The following is a 23,307-nucleotide window of genomic DNA, read 5'->3' on the forward strand; positions in this document are numbered from 1 at the left end:
GCATAAATGTTTTGTAGATGATCTATTTATATAGCCCATAATGGGTTTTTTTAAAAAAATAAATGTATAGTTTTGCTTATTTTTAAATAACATTGCTCTGATTTTCAGACTCCTAACCAAGCCCCAAAGTTTTATGTGAATACTGTCAGCTACCTTCTGCAGCTTGCTCCTGTTTGTGTAAAGGGTCTTTTCATATGCAAAAGAAGGGGGAGGGGGGGAGTGTCTTATTTCCCACTTGCAGTGGGCTTTCCAGCTACCTTTTCAACAGAGCTAAACTGAGAGCTTCTAAGTAAGTTTTTAAACAGTTTTATACTGGATTTTTATATCGGTATCTGTGCATCTTATTCTTTATAGTAGTGTTTATTACATGCAGTTATATGAAAATGAGTGTAAAAATGATACAGCATAACTGTAAAAAGCTAACTAGAAAATATCACCTGAACATCTCTATGTAAAAAAGAAAGATAATTTACCTCAAAATGTCCTAAGTATTCACATCTCATTGCAAAGGACTTTAAGCAGCAAATCAGTATGTCTGTCCCGGGACAGGCAAGGGAGCGTGCTTTATGCACACTCATGTTATTTCCCTATTCAGTTTAAGGAAGTTTACAATGAAATCTTATGAGAGTTAATTGAAATCTCACGAGATCACAGTAAAAGAGTTCATGACCTCAGCATGATTGGCTGCTGTTCAATTTTTTTTTTTTTTACCTGCAGCTGAAGTAAAACTTTTTACACAGAACTTACTCTGCTGAGCTGAGGAAATTGTGAGGTAAAATATCTTCTTTTTTTACATAGAGATGCTCAGGTGATATTTTCCTGTCAGCTTTTTACAGTTATACTGCATCACTTTCAAAGGATTTAGCATATGAGTATTATGTCCCTTTAAATTTTAATTGAAACACTCCAGCCTTTCTAGTAGGAAGAAGAACAAACACATTTGCATAGATTTTTATAGTGAAAGCAGGAATCATTTTGAATGTATATATTGCTGTGTTGTTTTATTCTCCTTAAAGGGACATGCAACCCAACATTTTTCATTCATGTTTCAGACAGAACATACAGTTTTAAATAATTTTCTATTTTACTTCTTTTACCAAATTTGCTTTGTTTTCATTGTATTCTTTGTTGGAGAGATAGATAAGTCATTCACATGGTAAGTTCCCGCAGCTTTGTAAAATAACTTATTCTACTAATTATCGTCCTTCAGATTGTATGAAAGATGATACATTTTTAAAATGTTATTATGTTCATGTCTTCCTATTATTGCAGTTTGCATTAAAAGGACAGTCAAGTCAAAAAAAAAATTTCATGGTTGAAATAGGGAATGCAATTTTAAACAACTTTCCAATTTATTTTTATCACCAATTTTGCTTTGTTCTCTTGGTATTTATAGTTGAAAGCTAAACCTAGGAGGTTCATATGCTAATTTCTTAGACATTGAAGACTGCCTCTAATCTGAATGCATTTTGACCACTAGAGGGCATTAGTTCATGTGTTTCATATAGATAACATTGAACTCATGCATGTGAAGTTACCCTGAAGTGAGCACTGATTGGCTAAAAGGCAAGTGTGTCAAAAGAACTGAAATAAGGGGGCAGTTTGCAGAAGCATAGATATAAGGTAGTCACAGAGGTACAAAGAGTATTTCTATAACAGTGTTGGTTATGCAAAACTGGGGAATGGGTAATAAAGGGATTATCTTTCTTTTCAAACAACGAAAATTCTGGTGTTGACTGTCCCTTTACATCAAATAAAATACCTTGAATCAGTTGTACTTTTGTCTGCTTTTTGGTTTCACTGTATTATTATATTCCTTTTATCTTGTAGGATGATCTACATTTGAAGTTCCATACCTATTCTTTTGTAAAACTAAAATTTTGCTAAGAAATCACAAAAACACACTTGAGATTAGCAATTCTTCATGTGCGCTAACCCAACATCGCGTCAGACCTAAAGTGCAAAACTTGAAGTGCAATACGCATGTTTTACATTCCTATGTTCTTTTAAATGTAATTTTTATTATGAAATATTTATTTACATCTGATACTTGAGATTAGCAATTCTTCATGTGCGCTAACCCAACATCGCGTCAGACCTAAAGTGCAAAACTTGAAGTGCAATACGCATGTTTTACATTCCTATGTTCTTTTAAATGTAATTTTTATTATGAAATATTTATTTACATCTGATAATGTTAATGTAAAATAGATATCTATAGCTATATATCAATATAAATTGAATTACAGGTATAGGTATATACAGTTATATTTATAGAAATGTGCATTTACAATAAAAATAACATTGTTCTGTATGTGAAGAACATTGACATTTTAAATATGAATTACTCCTGTCAATTAGCGCTCATTGACCTCTATGGGGAGAATACGTTATTGTGATTGCGATGTCGCGAAGTACCGATGTTAGCACACGTTGGGTTTTGCTTATGCACAAACGTTTTACTTTCAACTTGTATTATGAGCGCAACCCGATGCACACAAAAACATTACTTCTAGTGAAGTTTACGGTTAAGCGGAAGTGCTAAATAGCGTAGCACTTGTCATCTAGACCTATATGTTTGTTTGTTTTTGTAATATTGTTTAAGCGCTGTCTATTGTTTCTATAACTTTGACATCTGAAATTTGTCAGAAAAAGATTGACTGCTCATTGGAAACTCTGAGTAAGTGCATTTGCATTGTCTTTTCATTATACATTTTTTGATTATGCTATTCTAGTCTATTTAATAGGCCCTTAAATAATAATGGCCAATAAATCTGTCCTTAACAATCAAAAATTTAAGTTTATTAACTATCAAAAATTTAAGTTAAGGAGCATAGAGGCATTTTTCAAAGAACTGATAATGTAAAAGGTGTTGTCAAGAAACAATGAAAATAGCTTACTTTGATTATGTTCATCTAGAATGTAAGTTCCCACGGGAATAGGGCCCTCAATTCCCCCTGTTTTTTTTCTATAAAATGTTGTCGTATTGGTTCTCCATTATACTGTTATCCATGTACCCATGGGCAGTGCTGCGGAATCTGTTGGCGCTCTATAAATAAAGAATAATAATAATAAATATGTTAACTCCAACAAGGGCTCTTATCATGCAGATGATTATGAACTGCTTTTAATCAACCCCATAATTAGCAAGGGACACAAGTGCAACAATAACATTTTCTATAGCATTTTGTGTTTGGAATATAAAATGCCTTTCAGGAAAACTATCAGTAACTGTTACAAACCATGATTTGTAATGTAGTAACATAGTTGATGATTTTGAAATAAGACAGAAGACCATCAAGTTCAACCTATACAGATCCTGTCTGATTTACAATAAAGAAGTTGCCAACTTGCCAATTGAACTTACATTAAACAATTAGAAATCCAACCCATTTAACACAAGCAATCATACCCCTAAATTCTGTTTTTACCCAAAATCTAAACCATTTTTAAATGTATCTAAGGTATTGGCAGTCACTTCCTCCTTAGACAAGGTACTCCATACTTTGATTGCTTTTAAAGTGAAAAGAAAGTTTATGTTGCTGGAGATTGAAATTGCCTTTGTTCTAACCTTAAATTGTGACTCTTGTCACAAACAACTACCTTGGTATAAACATCTCTTCCGCTAAATAAAAAGAGAGAAGCGCTCAACCTGGGAACGAACAATAGCATAATAGCTTGTTCTATGGCTAGTTACCACCCAAGAAGCAGCCTCTTTTTGCTCAACATGTGCCTTTCACAGAGAAGAACTTTCCTGAAGCATATCAGTCTGATCCTGACTTCACAGTACAGTCCAGCCCCGAAATACCAGGCAATCCCTCTCTGAACGAGAGAAACAGCAAAACCCCAGAAGTACATTTCAGCCTATTGTGGGCCTCGTTAGTGAGGTGCAGCCATATCCCTCTAGGCACACTGAGCAACGGGTCCACGTCTGGATTCCCGCATCACACTTAGGGAAACTTCCCTAAGTGTCATAATTTGCATAAATAAAAAGAGAGAAGCGCTCAACCTAGGAACGAACAATAGCATAATAGCTTGTTCTATGGCTAGTTACCACCCAAGAAACAGCCTCTTTTTGCTCAACATGTGCCTTTCACAGAGAAAAACTTTACTGAAGCATATCAGTCTGATCCTGACTTCACAGTACATCTCTTCCGCTAACTCTATATATGGGCCTTTAATATATTTATATAAAGTAATCATATTTCCTGTCAAGCCCTTTATTTCTAGAGTAAAAAGACCCAATTTAACTAACCTCTAGTTTAAATCCTCCATTCCACTTATTAGTTTTGCGGCCCTTCTCTGAACTTTTCTAATTCTGTATTGTCCTTTTCTTAAAATTGGTACCCAAGGTGAGGTCTTGCCAGGGATTTATACTTTGACAGAATTATGCTTTCTTCCCTTGCATCTGTGCCTCTGTTAATACATGCTAGTATCGTATTAGAATTCTTAGATTCTTATCTACAAGTATGCTTAAAGTGATGGTAAACTCTCCCCTTTTTAAAAACATATCCGTAATGTTAAAACACACAAATATAGTAGTGCTGACACTAGGCCCCTATTACACATATTGACAAAATATAATCTTTAGAGAAAGATGCTTGGAAATCAGCTTAAAAATAGAACACAATATAAAACACTTAAAATATCCACAATAACGGTACTAAAACATAAAATATTACAGTTGGGAATAATATATACACAAAAGTGCCATAAGGGGGAGAGCGCTGATTGGACAACAATTCAAAATGTTAGCACACAGAAAAATTAACTTTTGAAGTGGGCGGGGGAGCGCAAGCAATTTGAATTTTATATCTATATTAAAAAGTAACTTATAGTGCATCTTCATTACAACTGATGAATTAAACTCCATCTAAAATATCACTAACATTCCAGATAAGATTTTAAAAAGGGGAGAGTTTACCATTACTTTAAATCCTTTTCCTTCTCTGTTTTGCTAAGTCCAGTCCCATTTAAATAATAGGTGACCTGAATATTTTTACTTCCGAAATGTATTGCACAAATTTCCTGAAATGTTTCCCTGTTTTATATTTTTACATTCCAGTAAGGTTTCAACATACTAACATTTTTTTTTCTTTTAAAAAGAAGATCAGAGTGTTTGCAGATTTGCCAAAGAGCTGATACTGTTCACTGATCCCGTGTTTTGTGTTCTCTTATGCTCTAAATGCAGATGGATCATCATGCAGATCAATTTTAGATAGGCAATATCCAAGTGTGCCAATGAGATGCAGAAGATAGAAATAAGATATGCATCACTATATTATATTAGTTAGCAACTTGATTTTATCAGACTGTTATGATTTCTTATACACCCATTTAATTAAATAGAATACGGTATAGAATTTTAATGTGAATTATGTCTATAGAAAACCATTACCTTATTAAAATTATGAGAAACGCAATGCCTATTACTACGTACATTATTTATAATATGACCAGTTACATGCAATGCCTTAAGAGTAAGACTTGTAAAATAGGGGTATTCTTGAAAATGTGTAAGCAGATATATATGTGTAAGCAGATATATATGTGTAAGCAGATATAAATGTGTGTATAAATATGTGTAAGCAGATCTATATGTGTAAGCAGATATATGTGTGTATAAATAAGTGTAAGCAGATATATATGTGTAAGCAGATATATATGTGTAAGCAGATATAAATGTGTGTATAAATATGTGTAAGCAGATATATATGTGTAAGCAGATATATATGTGTAAGCAGATATATATGTGTAAGCAGATATATATGTGTAAGCAGATATAAATGTGTGTATAAATATGTGTAAGCAGATCTATATGTGTAAGCAGATATATGTGTGTATAAATAAGTGTAAGCAGATATATATGTGTAAGCAGATATATATGTGTAAGCAGATATATGTGTGTATAAATATGTGAAAGCAGATATATATGTGTAAGCAGATATATATGTGTAAGCAGATATATATGTGTAAGCAGATATAAATGTGTGTATAAATATGTGTAAGCAGATATATATGTGTAAGCAGATATATGTGTGTATAAATATGTGTAAGCAGATATATATGTGTAAGCAGATATATGTGTGTATAAATATGTGTAAGCAGATATATGTGTGTAAGCAGATAAATATGTGTAAGCAGATATATGTGTGTATAAATATGTGTAAGCAGATATATATGTGTGTATAAATATGTGTAAGCAGATATATATGTGTATAAATATGTGTAAGAAGATATATATGTGTGTGAATATATGAGTAAGCAGATATATATGTCTGTATATGCATGGTGTGAGTGTTCCTTTGTGTGTGTGTGTGTGTGTGTGTGTGTATCTGCTGGTGCATATTTGTGCATGTGTTTATCTATACACATGTGACTGCCTATTTATGTATTTGTGCTTGTGCATATGTGTGCATACGTTTATGTATATACATGTGTCTACCTATGTATGTGTTTGTGTATATGTGCTTGTGCATGTGTTTATAAACGTGTCTATGTGTTTATGTGTTTGTGTATATGTGCTTATGCGTATGTGAGCATGTTCTTATGTGTATATGTGTATGTGTCTATGTGCTTGTGCATATGTGTGCATATATTTACATGTATAGATGAGTGTGCGTCTTAGTTTGTTTATGTACATTGGTGAGTATGTGTATGAGTATGCTTATGTGTATATATCTGTATATATGCTTGAACATCTGTAACATTTATGTACTGTACTTGTGCATACATATGCATGTGTTTATTCATATATGTGTATGGCTGTGTGAGAGTGCCTATGTGTGTTTGTGTATATGAGAGTGTGTATGTGTATATGTGAGCATGCTTGAATACATTTTTGGATACGCAGGTTTGTGCACATATATGCATGTTTGTGTCTACATGTATTTGTGTGAGCACATTTTTGTAAAGGATAGACAAAAACTGTGGCAGATTTTAAAACAGAATTCAGAAAAAAAGAAGTATCCTTGAATCAGTAATCCTGATTATCCCTCTGTACCTATGTTTCAGGTTCATAGACCATAGCTTTTATACAGGATTTGTGAGTATCTGCTGGCGGAAGATAAAAAGTGTCAGTGAAATGAAAATAGGGTTTTGCTAAGTAAACTATTTCATTGACTTCCTTCTTTAAGAAAAATCTAAATTCTTCTAGTGAAAAAATGATTTTTATTGAATGAATCCAAGAAAAAAAAATATATCACAAGACTGACACTAGATTTCAGAGGTACCTGCAAATGTTCCTTTTGTTAAGAATGCAGAATTTGAGATCAAACTGCTAAGTGTTTAGACTTTAACAATATCAGAATTTGCATTTTTTTTCCTTATAAAGATTTATTTATAATTTATTTTAGTAAACATTTTTTTATTGAAATCATATTTTCTTTTTACTTAAAGGGACATTCATCTTTTTTTTTCTTTCTTATTTATAAGAAAATATTCACTGCATTGCAAAATAATTGCATGTAAAATAAAGTTTTAATTTAAAAATCTATTTGTTAGAAAAAAGGATGCATTGTTGTACAGGTCCCAGGACACACTCCCGAAAAGACCCTTGAATTATGTTGATATTTTTTTTTGCTTTGCTGTGGCCAATTAGTGACATACTGTATATAAACAAGTTCCTTAAAGGGACAGTCTAGGCCAAAATAAACTTTCATGATTCAGATAGAGCATGTAATTTTAAACAATTTTCCAATTTACCACCAATTTTGCTTTGTTCTCTTGGTATTCTTAGTTGAAAGTTTAACCTAGGAGGTTCATATGCTAATTTCTTAGACCTTGAAGCCCACCTCTTTCAGATTGCATTTTAACAGTTTTTCACCACTAGAGGGTGTTAGTTCACGTATTTCATATAGATAACACTGTGCTCGTGCACGAGAAGTTATCTGGGAGCAGGCACTGATTGGCTAGACTGCAAGTCTGTCAAAAGAACTGAAAAAAGGGGCAGTTTTCAAAGGCTTAGATACAAGATAATCACAGAGGTTAAAAGTATATTATTATAACTGTGTTAGTTATGCAAAACTGGGAAATGGGTAATAAAGGGATTATCTATCTTTTAAAACAACAAAAATTCTGGTGTAAACTGTCCCTTTAATGAACCAACAAATCACTCTGCAGCATGTGGGAAGGTCAGAGCTTTGTATTCCATAGAATGCCCTGCACCCTCGTTGGTGAGAGTGGAAACACTACAATTTTCACAGATAAATTAAAGATAAAGAAGGCATTTTTTTTTTAATTACATATTTTATAGGGAATAAATTTTGTTTTTTTGAACAGTAAAACTGTAAACATTGTTACCATAGAATGAAGTGTACCTATATTAGGGTTGCTAACTTTCTTTTTGAAGAAAAATCAACAAATTCTACATTACTTACTGAAATAAAACTTTTCATTTTACAATTTGATACAGTTTGGTATAGCAAAATTCTTCATATAAATCATCTTCATTCACATACTCTATCTTAAAGAGATATGAATCCCAAAAAATGTCTTGTGTGATTCAGACACAGCATACAATTTAAAAAATATATATATTTTTTTCCAATTTGCTTCATTACAATTATATTTTTGTTGTTGTTGAAGAGTAGTCTCAATTCTACAGTATATTTTGAATTAAAAATTGATACAACTTCAAAATTTCATACATATAAAAGAAAAACTATAAGTAGCTGGAATATGCAAAAATAGGCGGTCAAAGCAAAAATAAACATGACAGCTAATTAATTTAGTATTGATAGTGATTTTTTAATGTGCCTGAATGCAGTTTTATAAAATTAATTATTAACAACAATTTATTACATTTTGGCAATTAATAATTACATATCATTTTAAGTAATATTATAATTAATATATTTCAGTCCCTAAACACTTCAGTGCAATCATAAATTTACATTTAAATGAACAAATTTAATTTGTGTGCAAGTTTAAAAGCATCATTTGAGTTATATGTGTAACTCCTTATTAAAATGTGAGATGAACATGCAAAAAAAACAGCCAAACAATAGCTTTAGCATTTAATAAAAACCATTCAAACAGTCAAGTCATGACAATCATATCAGACAAGAATGAGTTTTCAACAGGTTCAAGGTGTTCAATTTGAAAACCTCAAAACTATTTGAATGCAGTTCAAAATGTAATTTTCTTTAATTATGAATTGTCTTAAAGCAAAGTTAAAACATTTGTTACGTGTCATTGTGGGGTTTCTAAATACATTTGAAATGGGTTAGAATTTGAAAACATACTTGATGCATTTGACAAGTGAACTCTAAGTGATCTAAATAGTCCCTTATTTCAGAGGTGGTCAACTGGCCGCAGATTGGATATATACAGCCCTTTGCGCTATTTCTGTGGCCTCTGGGAAAAAGGAAAATAAAAAATGTGTGCCCTGCAACCTAACCTAAATCTAGCCCTGTGCCACTGGACATTTTAAAGAGGTATATTAATTGTGTACTAAATAGCGACAAATATGACTTTTAGGCTTCTAAAATATTTATCTGCAGCTGCCCCCATATGTTAGGAAGTTGGTTATCTCTGCCTTATAAATGTAAAATGTTTCAAAGTTTAGGATAATACAATACCCACAAATAAGCATTGTGTCAAAAATATGTTAAAAAGTAATAGGTGCACACATGTAACCTGAAACGTGCTGGAAGTGCATGTTTGTAGACAACTGATACTACAGTACACATATGCTGATTGGTTAATATTGAAAACACCAATAGATAAATTAGTTGTTTACGGACAAAGAATGTGATTTAGTACAGAAATACAATTTTTCAGAAGAAAGAAACTTTTAATACTTTTTTTTTTTAGAAATGACCCATTTAGATGGAAAAAAGTAGTCCCATTAATAGGACAATTCATTTACATATAATGAAGCCTAGAGCTTGTTGTTAATTTTTCTCTGTTTGGAGAAAATGTAGCACTGACATAATTTTTTTTTTATATCTCCTCTTTCTTTTTTTGTCTGTTGTAGCCTTCCAGGTGCTATAGCAATTTGGTCAATATCAGGATTGTGATGGACTCACATTGTTTTTTCACTTCCTCCTTTCACTTTGTTTCAATTACCGTATATTCACTTGAAATGAAAGTATCTTAACCCTTTCAGTGCTAACGACGGCTCTGAGCCATCGCAGAGTTTCTCACTCAGGTGCTAACGACGGCTCAGAGCCGTCGTTAGCACTCTCCCACCTTGAGGGAGATCTTGGGGCTCCCACCCACTCCTACCCCAGCGATTGGGCCTGTATAGGGAAAGGCATTGCCAGGGCTTCACGTTTTGCGCAGTGACATCACGCGCAATGACGTGATGACGTCACCGCGCAACTTTATTTAAAATAGACAATGACAAGAATAGGGAAAGGGGGCATGCTGCTTAGAAGCCGGTAACTTAGGCATCTAAGCAGCTACAGACCCCCAAGACCCACTGTTGGAAAGGTAATCACCTAACCTTTCCAATGGTATAAGTCTTGGGGATCTGTAAAAAAAAAAATAAAAAAAAATATTTAAAAAAATAAATAATAAATAAAAACCTTAGATCAGCTTAGCACCCAGGTGGGAAAGTGCTTAGCACTCAAAGGGTTAAAGGGACATGAAAGCCAAAATTAAACGTTCATTATTTATACAGAGCCTGCAATAAAAAATAAAAAAAATCTATGATCAAATTGTTATCCTTGGCTGAAACATATGGCCTATTCTTAAGCACATACTGAGTCAAGCTAAGGACAATACATGTGACTTGAATACTTTATGTATAATTAGGAATGGGTGAATGTTAACACATTTGTTTGTTTGTTTGTTTGTTTCAAATTTTCGAATGTGCAACATTCTAGCATTTGTTTAATGTAATAGTATTTCTAATTCTTTCTTTAAATGTAATATTTGATTCAACATTTTCTAATAATATGATTCAAATTATACACGTGCATGCTATTGAGAATACTCCAGTATGTTCTCATGAAAATTTGCTAAGGTTTCAAGAAGATAATTTGTAATAGAAATCAATTAGAAGGTTTTGTAAAAATCTTAATCTTGAAAGGTTAATTTTGACCATGTCCCTTTAAGATAGATGAAAGAATTAGCTAAATACAAATAGGGATATTTTATGATTTGAATTACATTTCCAAGAAACTAACATTTAAGAGGCAAAGTTTTAAATACATAACATTATCTTGGTAAATCTGTGTACTGTGTTGCAAGAACATTAAAGGGACATAAAACAATACTTTTTTTTCTTTCATTATTCAGATCGAACATACATTTTTTAACAACTCTCCAATTTACTTCTGTTAACAAATTTGTGCCATTCTCTTGGTGTCCTTTGTTAAAAGAGCAGCAATACACTACTAGGAGCTAGCTGAACACATCAGGTGAGACAAAGGCTAGTGGTATATAAGTGCAGCCACCAATCAGCAGCTAGCTTTTAGTAGTGCACTGCTGCTCCCGATCTTACCTATGTATGGTTTTCAACAAAGGATAGCAAGGGAACAAATTACATAATTGAAATAAATTTAATTAATTTTTTTTAAACGCATGCTCTATACAAATCTTGAAGGTTTAATTTTGACTTTACTTTGCTTTTAAAATCATCTCCAAAGTAGCAATGTACTACTGGGAACTAGCTAAAAACAGCAAGTGATACAATGACAAGAGACATATGTGTGTAGCCAGCAATTACCAGCTACCTCCCAGTGTTGCAGGATATGTACATAATCTTTTTTTTTACAAAAGATACCAAAAGATCAAAGTAAATTTGACAATATAAAATAATGTAAAAGTGTTTTAAAATTACATGCTCTATCTGAGCCATTCAGGTTTAATGTTTTAGCCAAGTTTAAAAAAACTCCAGCTGATAAAATGGATCATTTTGGAACAAATTAATGGGGAGAATATGTTACAATACAAATAATATTGCAATGTGCAACCACTGTTCATTTTGCCTGCTTTTGCTGATAATGATAAATATAGGTATGCACAGGTGAAATATTCAGTTTGGTCGAATCTTTTGGGCTGAATATTAGTTTTCCCGAATATTCGGTTGCTATGCAATTAGGTATTTGTTTAGTTTTAAACTAAACAATAACTGAACATTCAAAGGGCATTTATATTTCTTTTTTTGTTAAACAAATGTATATGTTTCATTGCTACAGGTGGAAAAGTTCACCTGTAGCAAAAAAAGCATCCTACACAGTGATTGGTTAAATCAGAGATAAAAAAACAACTAATTTTCATCTTTCCATAATTGGCTACAGCAAATAAGGTCAGACGTATGAATTGCACCAGGGTTTTCAAGAAGTGTATCCAAGAACTGCTTTAGATTTGTAAACTGTGCTAACAAAGCCCCAATTGTTTTTAATTTTAAAGCAATGCAGTGCTTAATTGCTGAATATATGTTTTATGCTATGAGTTTAAAGAGACATGAAACCCAAACTGTTTCTTTCATGATTCAGATACAACATACACATTCAATCAACTTTGTAATTTACTTCTATTATCAAATGTATCTTTATTCTCTTGGCATCTTTTGTTGAAAAGCAAACTATTTCCTGCCATGTGCCTCAGATGCATACCTAGGTATTCCTTCAACAAATAATACAATCATAACAATGACATTTGATAATATATAGAAGTACATTGGAAATATTTTTAAAATGATATGCTCTGTCTGAAACACAAAATAATTGTTGTATGGGTTTCATGTTCCTTTAAACTCACTTTAACACTGTTATATAAATAATTTAAAAAAAAAATAAATATATTAATATTTTTTTTTAACAAGAATGAAATGATTTTAACTAATATTTAAAATTAACAAAACATCTCCATCTCTTTTAAGCTAACATATTACCAATCGGCAGAAATGCCAATAATAATCCATAAACATATCAAGAAAAAGAATTACTCACATCTGACTGTGAAGCTTTTCATCACCATAAAATGATATAGTTTAATAGACTGTATAACATCTTCCAAGGTTATATATATCTTTATTTTACTTAACAGTAGCCAGGATTCAGACAGTGTGTTAAATCCATAAACTTTCATCCTACACATTATGGATGAATATGTATTGAGATAGCTTTTTCATTTGGTGATATCTGCTAGGTAAAAAGTGGGTGAATATGCCGTTTGATTTAGTGATCTCTGCTAACAAAAGGGCAGGACATATGTCACATGGCAAAAAAAAATATTTAAAATACAAGGTGGGAAAAAAAATTGCCCACTCAAATAATGGTTGCAAGCAAAATGGATTCCCAGATTGTACAAGGTGCTTTTTTAAAAATGTAATTATAATGTGGATATTTTTTCAAAGCTATAGTATGTTGTTAAAATTTGGAAGAGATGGGGGAACTTCCAGGCCATGGCCACGACAGGTCGCAATGATAGGAGCTGGTAAAATACTTTCAGCTAATCTTCCAAATATCTCTAGATACTGGAGCCATCCACAGCTCATTCTTGGAGATTATGCTTGATCTAGCCTTACACATCCTGATTTGATATCTACAGCCTAGCTCCAACATTCTGGGCTTTTTTTAAAATAGTGGAGGAGAAGAAGGCCTCATCAAAACCCTATCTTTTGCCAACTTATTTAGAGAGGTTTTGCGGTATTGATAATTTTTCTAACAGAGCTGAGACGGAGCCTCCGACTGGTTGCAGGGCAGGAAATCCATACTCACCATCACTAGGGCATGATTCCTGTGAGATCCCAGCTGTTAAGACCACAGAGAATATTTTACTTTATTGCAGAGCAAAGGAGACCCATAACGACAGAGCCCCCGGAAGCTGGGACTTTAGAAGATCAAGACACAGAGATTTCCTCTTCCCCCACTCTGGACACGGAGAGAAGCGGGCGCCCCATAGCACAACCACTACCTCTTCAAGCCGACTTCATAGCCGCCAAGCGTACAATACATCTGCCCCCTCCCAGTGTCTGAAAACCCCCACTCAGCAGTCCTTCTAGCAACAAGCGACTCCAGATTGAAGAGGAGCAGGGATTTTACCTATCAGGAGTCCCATCTCTATGGCCAGGTATGCTACTACTACTAACGGCTAAAATTGCCTTCTCCAGCCAGACCCGCTCCGGAGTGGAGTAAACACATGGCATTGACTTGTACTGGGGAGGTATGTTGCTGTATACCCACTCACAGCTTTGACGACTAGACACTTTGGTTCTGAGGATGGCGTGTAGGTCTGAAAGCCTGGGACTTTGTACATTGCTATTTCCACTATTATGATTACAATGCAAAACGTGCTTGTTAGGGGCGCACATTGTAATAGCTTATATCTCTTAATTTAAAGCACCCTGATTTCTGTGTGTGGAGGGGGAGTTATGTGTTTAAAACATATCATATGTAATTGTATTGTATGTTATTGGGTACTTGTAAAGCACAGCTAATCACCGTAAGGGTCTCAAGGCGCTGCTCATTTTATCAACCTCGGAAGGATGAAAGGCTGAGTGGACTACGCCGGGGATCGAACCTGCAACCCTTGGGTTGCTACAGAGCTCAGCCACAGTGCCTTAGCATGCTGAGCTATCTGTCCAGCTAATAGGGATTGACATGGTATTCAACTGTGCATTTTACCCTACCTTATCATATTCTTCTTGAACTACTAAGAAAACTGAACCCACTATGGTCAAAGAGCTAGGAGACAGTACACTGCTGTAATCTGCTGTAGCCTACATCTAGACAAAAATAAGGAAATTTATAAACTGCATGTGTTGTACATACCTAATAATACACTTTACTTTGCCATGGGGTGTTGGGCCCATGCCCATATGGTAAAGATATTGGATATGAAATGGAATAAAACAATGCTAACAGCTTTAAACAATAGTGCTACAATCCTATACTGAAATTATAACACTTCCCTAATTTCAGTGCTCAATACACTACAATAAGATACATTTAGTGAAATCTGTATTGCCTTCTCAGCACTTTAGATCAGTCTTTCTATATGCATTTACACAGAAAGAGCTGAATAGTATCTAATTACATATTTTCTTTTAATGTGAATGCTCACAATATACTTTACAGTGTATACTATGCTATGTCTCCTTCCTCCCCCTGCATACTCTCAACGTCTTGAGGAGGTTCTAATCAGTTACAACCTAATCTTTCCCCTTTATATTTCCCAACCCAGAGGAGTATTGATATTTATAACAACCTTAGTCTATTTTGCTATTTTAAAAACTCTATCTCCTAAACTCAGATAATAAAATGTGCCCCTATATGAGCTCTCCATAGGCCTCATTCATAGTTGGAGTAAACCCTGTCTTGCTGCCTAGTGGTTCCCTTCATGTATCACCCTAAAAGCATTCCAGTGCCCTGGTTCTCACTCTGATACTTAAAGAGCAGTATAATTTATAATGACCGCAAGCAACGTAATCTAACAAAATACTATAAATATAAGCTTGCATATACATTTTAAACATCAAAGATCAATGCCATATCTACTACCTGACACATGTTTGTTCTACCGTCTTATACCTCATAAATCATTGGTTTTCCTAGTTACAATCCTGGTTGGTAGTAAAAATAGAAAATTAGTTTTTTTTTCAGTTGAGACCCCAAAGTTGTCTCTCTTTGTTGATATCACCCTCCAATAACATGTTTATTTACCGTAAAGTTACAAGATTGACCTCATTGATCAATCGGGAGGTGAATAGAGCATTAGGCTTACTATTTGCTCATTATATACCTTTCTTTTTCTAGCAATGCATATTGTCAATTACAATGTTATGTCACATGTTGTTTATATTCCGATACTATTAATGTGTTTCTCTATTCCGCATTGTATGTATGCTTTATTTCTAACCTCAAATAAAAATTATTTTAAAAAAAATTGGAAGAGATTAAATGATAAAATAATCTTGATTAAAAATGTTTTTGCTATATTTTGTCATAAATAACAACAATTGACAGCACACACACTCCTCGCCGCTGCAGATCCTGTGGATGCTGTGTGTAAACGGGAAGCGGAGGTGGAGCACTGTATAATCAGCTGGAAGGGGTGCACCCTGTGACGGCCAAACGGCCTAACGAAAAGCACAAAAAGAGAGGAGTACAGCCGCACAATAAGAGGCACCAAAAGGGCTGTTAAAAAAACAAAAGGAATACTTTATTAAAGCAAATATGGCCACAAACATTTGATATCCAAAACTCAAGAGCCCTTTTAGTGCACCCTGCAAACTAAATCTATCCCTGTGCCAATATACATATTTAGGGCCATATAGTTATATGTGTGTTTAACCCTTTTGTGCCGGGGTTAACGTGTCTACATCGGAACAACTGTTCCGATGTAAACAAATTGAAATCTTGCGATCATGCACGTGATCACGAGATTACAATGATGGGATCACGTCATGGGGGCTTCCCTATGATGCTAGGCACGCCCTCCCATCAGGGAAGCATCAGTTGCTTCAGGAAAGACAAGCAGTTAGGACGTTGTATTCCATCCTTTGGCGCTAAAGCCCAGCAAAATTTGGACAGAATACAATGTCCTAACAGCGTTAAAGGGTTAATAGCTATCAATATTGCCCGTAAAGGGGCAGTATACCCCAATTTCCATTTAACTGCATGTAATAGACACTACTATAAAGAATAATATGCACAGATACTACTATAAAAATCCAGTGTAAAACCTTTTGAAAACTTACTTAGAAGCGCCCAATTTAATGAGATAAGCCTGGAACACCACTGAAAGGGGCTGATAGCAGAACCCCCCTCTTCTCTCCCCTGCATATGAAAAGACCAATTATACAAGAAGAAGCAGTCTGTATACATCATTATAGATCTAACATTGGGGCTTGGTTAGGAGCCTGAAAATCAGCACAATGTTATTTAAAAAAAAAGCAAAAATACACATTTTTACAAAAACACACACAGATGGGCTATATAAATGGATCATCTACAAAACATTTATACAAAGAACAATCTAGTGTATAATGTCCCTTTAAGGCTTCTAAAATATTGATCTGCAGCCCTCATGTATTAGGAATCTGGCCATCACTGACCTAAATAAAAATGTATGTTAGTACTGAACTTTCCCTTTAAGAACTTGTGATAGAAAAGTACCAGAGAGCTGAGAAAGATCCTAATGTCTATTATTTTTAAACTTGTTACTATAGCAACACAATTTTAAGAACTAATATACATGGACACAAATGAAAATCTCATTTAAATATTATCAGCTCTGCAATCTCATAATTTCAAACATACTTGCAATTTTTTTATGGCAAAGATGCAATTAATATATCAAGTATAATCACTCCAATTTTCTGAACTCCAATTTCACACTCATTTGCTGAAACTGACATTCACCTAAAATTTATGAGGAGCATACAATTATGTGTTATCGCTGTTCAAATTGATTATGACTGCAAAAATACAGTGCAGCAGAGACACGCAGTAAGCTTTGATAGATTACACCTTTCTTTTATGAAGTATGTGTCAGACAATAACTATATATTCCTGTAAAGACAAACTCTTGAGTTTTTGTTAAAAGCCTTGTACATTATGAAGGTAATGTATGAACTATAGGCAAATTATGCACCAATTATAAAAGGTCACAGAGAGGTCATATTTAATTGGAAACTCATCATTACCATTAAAGTAGTCTTTGTATATATTTTATTTTTGTATTTGCTGTGTATTTAATAACACAAAAGCTTTTATCTTCCTAATAAAAAGGAACATAAACTTTGTATTAGAAACGCATAGCAGTTCATTTTAAATACCATTAGAAACATTTCTGCAATATACTTGTATTAGCAAAAAGGATTCTGTCAGATACATAGCTTTAATATCCACCAACTCGCTGCTGATATACAGTACCTCCAGGTTGTGTGAATGAACAGCAGACATCCCAACCTGCAAAAACTCATTTCAGGGAGGTGGCTTCACCCGCTACTGCATCACCCCCCCCCCCCAGTTATATATTAGACACCTTGAAGCCCCTATATAAGATAGAGACTTATCACTAAAGTAGCTTTCCACTAAAGTTACGTTTAGAAAAAGTAGCTTTATTGCACAACCACATACAACAAACCTATTTTCCAGTGATCGTACGCTTGTTGAATGCTTAAATATTTTAGAATACAAAGTTTAATTACGTGCAGTAAATAAGGTAGCATTTGTGTTTTATTTTATTAGAATCAGTGGGGGCTTTTTGGTTACTGATGCTTTGATGGTTCTATAACGTCCCAGCAACTAAAGACATTCCTTAAAGAAACATTTTTCCAGATTTAGACCACATTGGATCATAGTACTTGGAATTTCAGGGAGATTGCATTCCATTTGCTGGCATCAGGGAGCAGCTATTACGATCAGGGAGACTCCCTGAACTTCAGGGAGAGTTGGGATGTCTGGAACAGTTGTCTCCTACACATGTTCCAAATGCAAGAAACATCATGTAACACATTACTCAAGGTACCCAGAGCATGGGAAAAAAATGGCAAGCGCACATGCACTGATATTTTGGATGCCTTAGCAGCAGGTTGTGTGCACTGTAAAAGTTGTCATTCTTGTTTATTGCCCCTAACATAGGTGCCAAAGGAGGAGAGGGGTCAAAATCCCTTTTCCCTAAAATATTACTACTAAAGTTAAAGCATGCACTTAAAGTAATATGTGACCCCAAAAATGATTTCATAATTCAGATAGCTAGTACAATTAAAGGGACACTGAACACAATTTTTTTTCTTTCATGATCCAGATAAAGCATGAGATTTTAATCAACTTTCTAATTTACTCCTATTATCATTTTTTCTTTGTTCTCTTGCTGTCTTTATTTTAAAAGCAGGAATGTAAATCTTATCAGCCAGCCCATTTTAGGTTCAGCACCATGGATAGTGCTTGCTTATTGGAGGCTTACATTTACCCACCAATAAGCAAGCATAACCCAGGTTCTCAACCAAAAATGGTCCGGCTCCTATGCATCACATTCCTGCTTTTCAAATAAAGATAGCAAGAGAATGATGAAACATTGATCATAGTAGTAAACAGAAAGTTGCTTAAAATTGCATGTTCTGTCTCAATCATAAAAAGAAAAAAATGTGGGTTTAGCGTCCCTTTAAGAAAATGCTTTGCAATATACAAGTACATGTATTATCAAATGTACCTTTTGTATCCTTTGTTGAGCAGTTGGTAGGTAACCCTAATGAGCTTTCAGGTGTCTGAAACACTAAATGACTTCAGTTTCGCAAGAATGCTTTTAACAATGCTATGCTCAAAAGCATTCTTGTAAAACTTCTGCCACATAGTTCTCCACACATATGCACAGTTGCACACTGCCTACCTAGGTATTCACTTCAACAAATAATTACAAGAGAATGAAGTAAATGTAATAATAGAATTAAATTGCAAACTTTTTAAAATGTCATGCCCTTTATGAAATATCAAAGACAAAATTGGTTCATTTAAAGTGAAGGTCAATTTTCATGTGAAAGGGCCCGTTTTTTAAAAAAAACTATTAAAAACAGGGGCACGAAAATTGACAAAGCACCGTATTTTAAAAATACTTACCTTGTTCTTCTGAAACGCCGGATCGCTGTTCTGAAATGATGCCCCGCCTGCTTCTTCCTGGTTTCCAATCACGGCATTGCCTCAGGCAATAATTACCCCAAAGGGGAAGCCGTGATTGGAGGATGCCGGAATCGTCATTGCTGACGTATGCAGAGCCTTGCGATGGACTGGTGAAGCACTGGAACGGCTTCAAGAAGAAAAGGAAAGTATATTTTTAAAAAACGGCTGAAATGTCAATTTTCATGAATGAAAGTGCCCTTGTTTTTAATTGTTTTTTAAAAAAACTGGGCACTTTCACATGAAAACTGACCTTCACTTTAAGTTCTTCTTTTGCCAACATCCTCTTGGTATCTTTATTTGAAACAGCAAGAATATAAGCTTACTAGCCGGCACATTTTTGGTTCAGCACCCTGGATAGCACCTGCTGATTGGTGCTGATGGGCCGTCTCGTAAGCTTTTAAAAAAGATACCAAGAGAACAAAGAAAAAAATATAATAGGAGTAAATTAGAAAGTTGCTTAAAATTGCATGCTCTACCTGAATCATAAAAGAAAAAAACATTTGGTTCAGTGTCCCTGACAAATCTAGTTCTTTTTTTTTGTGGCACAGTGGGGTTTATTGCAATCATTTAGGTTTTTCGGAATATGAAAATTTGACCTGATTGTAATCTATCAAAGAAGATGATTTTCACATTTTTTGAATTTGCACCTTCATCAGTGGTTTTCCAACTAGAAAATCCTTTTTTTTTCCCCTTGGGGATTTTTGCATGATTTGTAGATTTTTCTATTTCAAGAGCCTTGACCACAACAGCTTTAATTAATTTAACAGAATAGGTTGTCTCTTCATATGACTTTTCTTTTATGTTTAATGTGCTCAGGTCATAAGTTAAAAAGATAATAATTTTCTAGATTAATAAAACATTAAAAATATAACTGAATTCACAATTTTTATCCATGCAACTTGTACACAACTAAATTATGAGTAAATCCAATCATACATAACTATATAGCTTGTGTTGTATGTTTACTGATGTTTTATTCTTTTTTTCTTTTTTTTAACTATAGTTTCCCTTAACCTTAGCATTAAATTGCTCTTTACAGTTACTATAACAACTGATGTACAGTTATAGGAAAGGTAGCTTTGGGTGAAGCTGTGGTGTGTGTAGTTGTCTTAGTGACCCGATGTCATGTATATCCCAATGTAGTTAGAAGTTTGTTGTTTATATAAGGGCTTTAATTTTTCTCTTCTTTTTTCTATATCTGCTTCCATTGTGTGAGTATATATATGTATATACACACACTCATATATATATATATATATATATATATATATATATATATATATATATATATATATATATATATATATATATATATATATTTTATAATGTGCTTAACGGTTTATTTACTGTAAATATTTTACATTCAAAATGTTCTTCACATAATAAAAAATGTTCTATGTACTGTTCAATAGATTTTCATCTACATTTGTATATAAACCTATATATATATATATATATATATATATATATATATACACGTAGGTATAGATATATTATTTACCAACAAATAATCATATATATATATATATATATATATATATATATATATATATATATATATATATATATATATATATATATATATATATATCATACCTCCCAACTATCCCGGTTTTCGTGGGACAGTCCCGATTTTAAGGGTCTGTCCCGCTGTCCCGGGTTGCTAACCATCTGTCCCGCATTGCCCAATGCATTTAAATTATTATTTTTTTTTTTTATTCTATTGGGTCCATACTCAGAAACAGCTGGCTTTTCTCTCCCAGGGTTATATACCTGTTAGATTCCATGTGGAAAATGAATGGTGTTTGGGTTAAGTAGGAGTAAGAAGGCTGTATACCCTCTGACCTCAGGTAATGGTGACCTCTAACCCCTGGTAGTGATAACGTCTAACCCCTGGTGATAATACTAGCAGGCCTTCAGTTTTATACGATGAGCATTGCAACACCAGGGTAACGAACAGTGGCAGCCTCAGACTGCCAGCTAATGTGCTTGCCAACCCCAGGACCTCATACAATGAGTTACAGATACCCATATATGATGTAGTGTGTGTCTATCTGTATCTATAAGTGTGTATGTGTGTGTATCTGCATGTATAAGTGTAAGCTGTGTAGTGTGTGTCTATCTGTATCTATAAGTGTGTGTGTGTGTGTGTGTGTGTGTATCTGCATGTATAAGTGTAAGCTGTGTAGTGTGTGTGTATCTGTATGTTTAAGTGTAGGCTATGTAGTGTGTGTGTCTGCATGTATAAATGTAAGCTATGAAGTGTGTGTATCTGCATGTATAAGTGTATGCTGTGTAGTGTGTGTGTGTGTCTATCTGTATGTATAAGTGTGTGTGTGTATCTGCATGTATAAGTGTAAGCTGTGTAGTGTGTGTGTGTGTGTGTATCTGTATGTATAAGTGTAGGCTATGAAGTGTGAGTGTCTGCATGTATAAATGTAAGCTATGAAGTGTGTGTATCTTCATGTATAAGTATATACTATGTAGTGTGTGTGTATCTGCATGTGTAAGTGTATACTATGTAGTGTGTGTGTGTATATCTGCATGTATAAGTGTAAGCTATGTAGTGTGTGTGTGTATCTGCATGTATAAGTATATGCTACGTAGGTTGTGTGTGTATCTGCATGTATAAGTGTATGCTATGTAGTGTGTGTGTGTGTATATGTATGTATAAGTGTATGCTATGTAGTGTGTGTATCTGCCTGTATAAGTGTATGATATGTAGTGTGTGTCTGCATGTGTACGTGTATGCAATGAAGTGTGTGTGTATCTGTATGTATAAGTGTATGCTATGTAGTGTGTGTATCTGCATGTATAAGTGTAAGCTATGTAGTGTGTGTGTGTATCTGTACGTATAAGTGTGTATCTGCATGTATAAGTGTATGCTATGTAGTGTGTGTGTATCTGCATGTATAAGTATATGCTGTGTAGTGTGTGTGTGTGTATCTGTATGTACAAGTGTAAGCTATGTAGTGTGTGTGTGTCTGCATATGCAAGTGTATGCTATGTAGTGTGTTACTGTGCATTTTTGCTAACTTTAAAGGCCAGAATCTATAATATTAATGGAGAATGCAGAGAGCAGTTTAAAATAATCTATTATTAAATGTCCAATTAAGATAAACATATTTAGCACTGTCTCTGCAAAGGTTAATTAAATAGAGAGCTCACATAGCTATACCAGTGGTTTGAGCTTGTGTTTGATTTGCTGCCTAAGAGTATTAAAAAATATGACTTTATTTAGAATTTTATTTATATTACTTTGGTCTTATGATTTTTTTAAGCCCTGCCCCTGCTCCTGCCCACCACATTTCACATTTTTGCCACGGGGGGTGGGGGGGGGGTGGGGGTGTCCCTCTTTTGAATTTTGAAATGTTGGGAGGTATTATATATATATATATATATACATAGAATATACTTCTACGTAGGGACATTCAAACATTCAAATGTGGAATATGCATAATTCACATCGGATTTAGCACTCTTAGTTTATACACAATCGGGTTAGTGCGTGAGTATAGGTGTTAGGTTTTACATATATACATATACATAGCACATTTTCCTCTACAACAGATCTTTTTCACAATTTCACAATGTTTAATTAAATTATATATTGCCAATAACTTGGACAGTACAGTGTTAAGGATATATAAATGCTCAAAACTGCGATTGCACAGAAATAATATAATTTTTTTCTGTAAATTTAAAAAAAAATGCAATTTGTCATTCT

The 23,307-nt window shown here is 33.9% G+C and overlaps 1 protein-coding gene and 1 long non-coding RNA gene across 3 annotated transcripts in view; one reads left to right on the plus strand and one right to left on the minus strand.

Annotated features, from left to right (window-relative positions):
* NEGR1 (neuronal growth regulator 1) overlaps window positions 1-23,307 on the plus strand; it is a 979,779-nt gene that overhangs the window by 255,969 nt on the left and 700,503 nt on the right. The window lies entirely within an intron of this gene.
* The window catches only part of LOC128640906 (uncharacterized), a 207,701-nt gene that overhangs the window by 19,173 nt on the left and 165,221 nt on the right, over window positions 1-23,307 (minus strand). The window contains exon 3 of the long non-coding RNA XR_008399415.1: window positions 2,901-3,049. This is a non-coding gene — a long non-coding RNA (uncharacterized LOC128640906). The remainder of the gene's footprint in view (window positions 1-2,900; window positions 3,050-23,307) is intronic.

Source organism: Bombina bombina, chromosome 10 (genome assembly GCF_027579735.1).
Source record: "Bombina bombina isolate aBomBom1 chromosome 10, aBomBom1.pri, whole genome shotgun sequence".
NCBI lineage: Eukaryota > Metazoa > Chordata > Amphibia > Anura > Bombinatoridae > Bombina > Bombina bombina.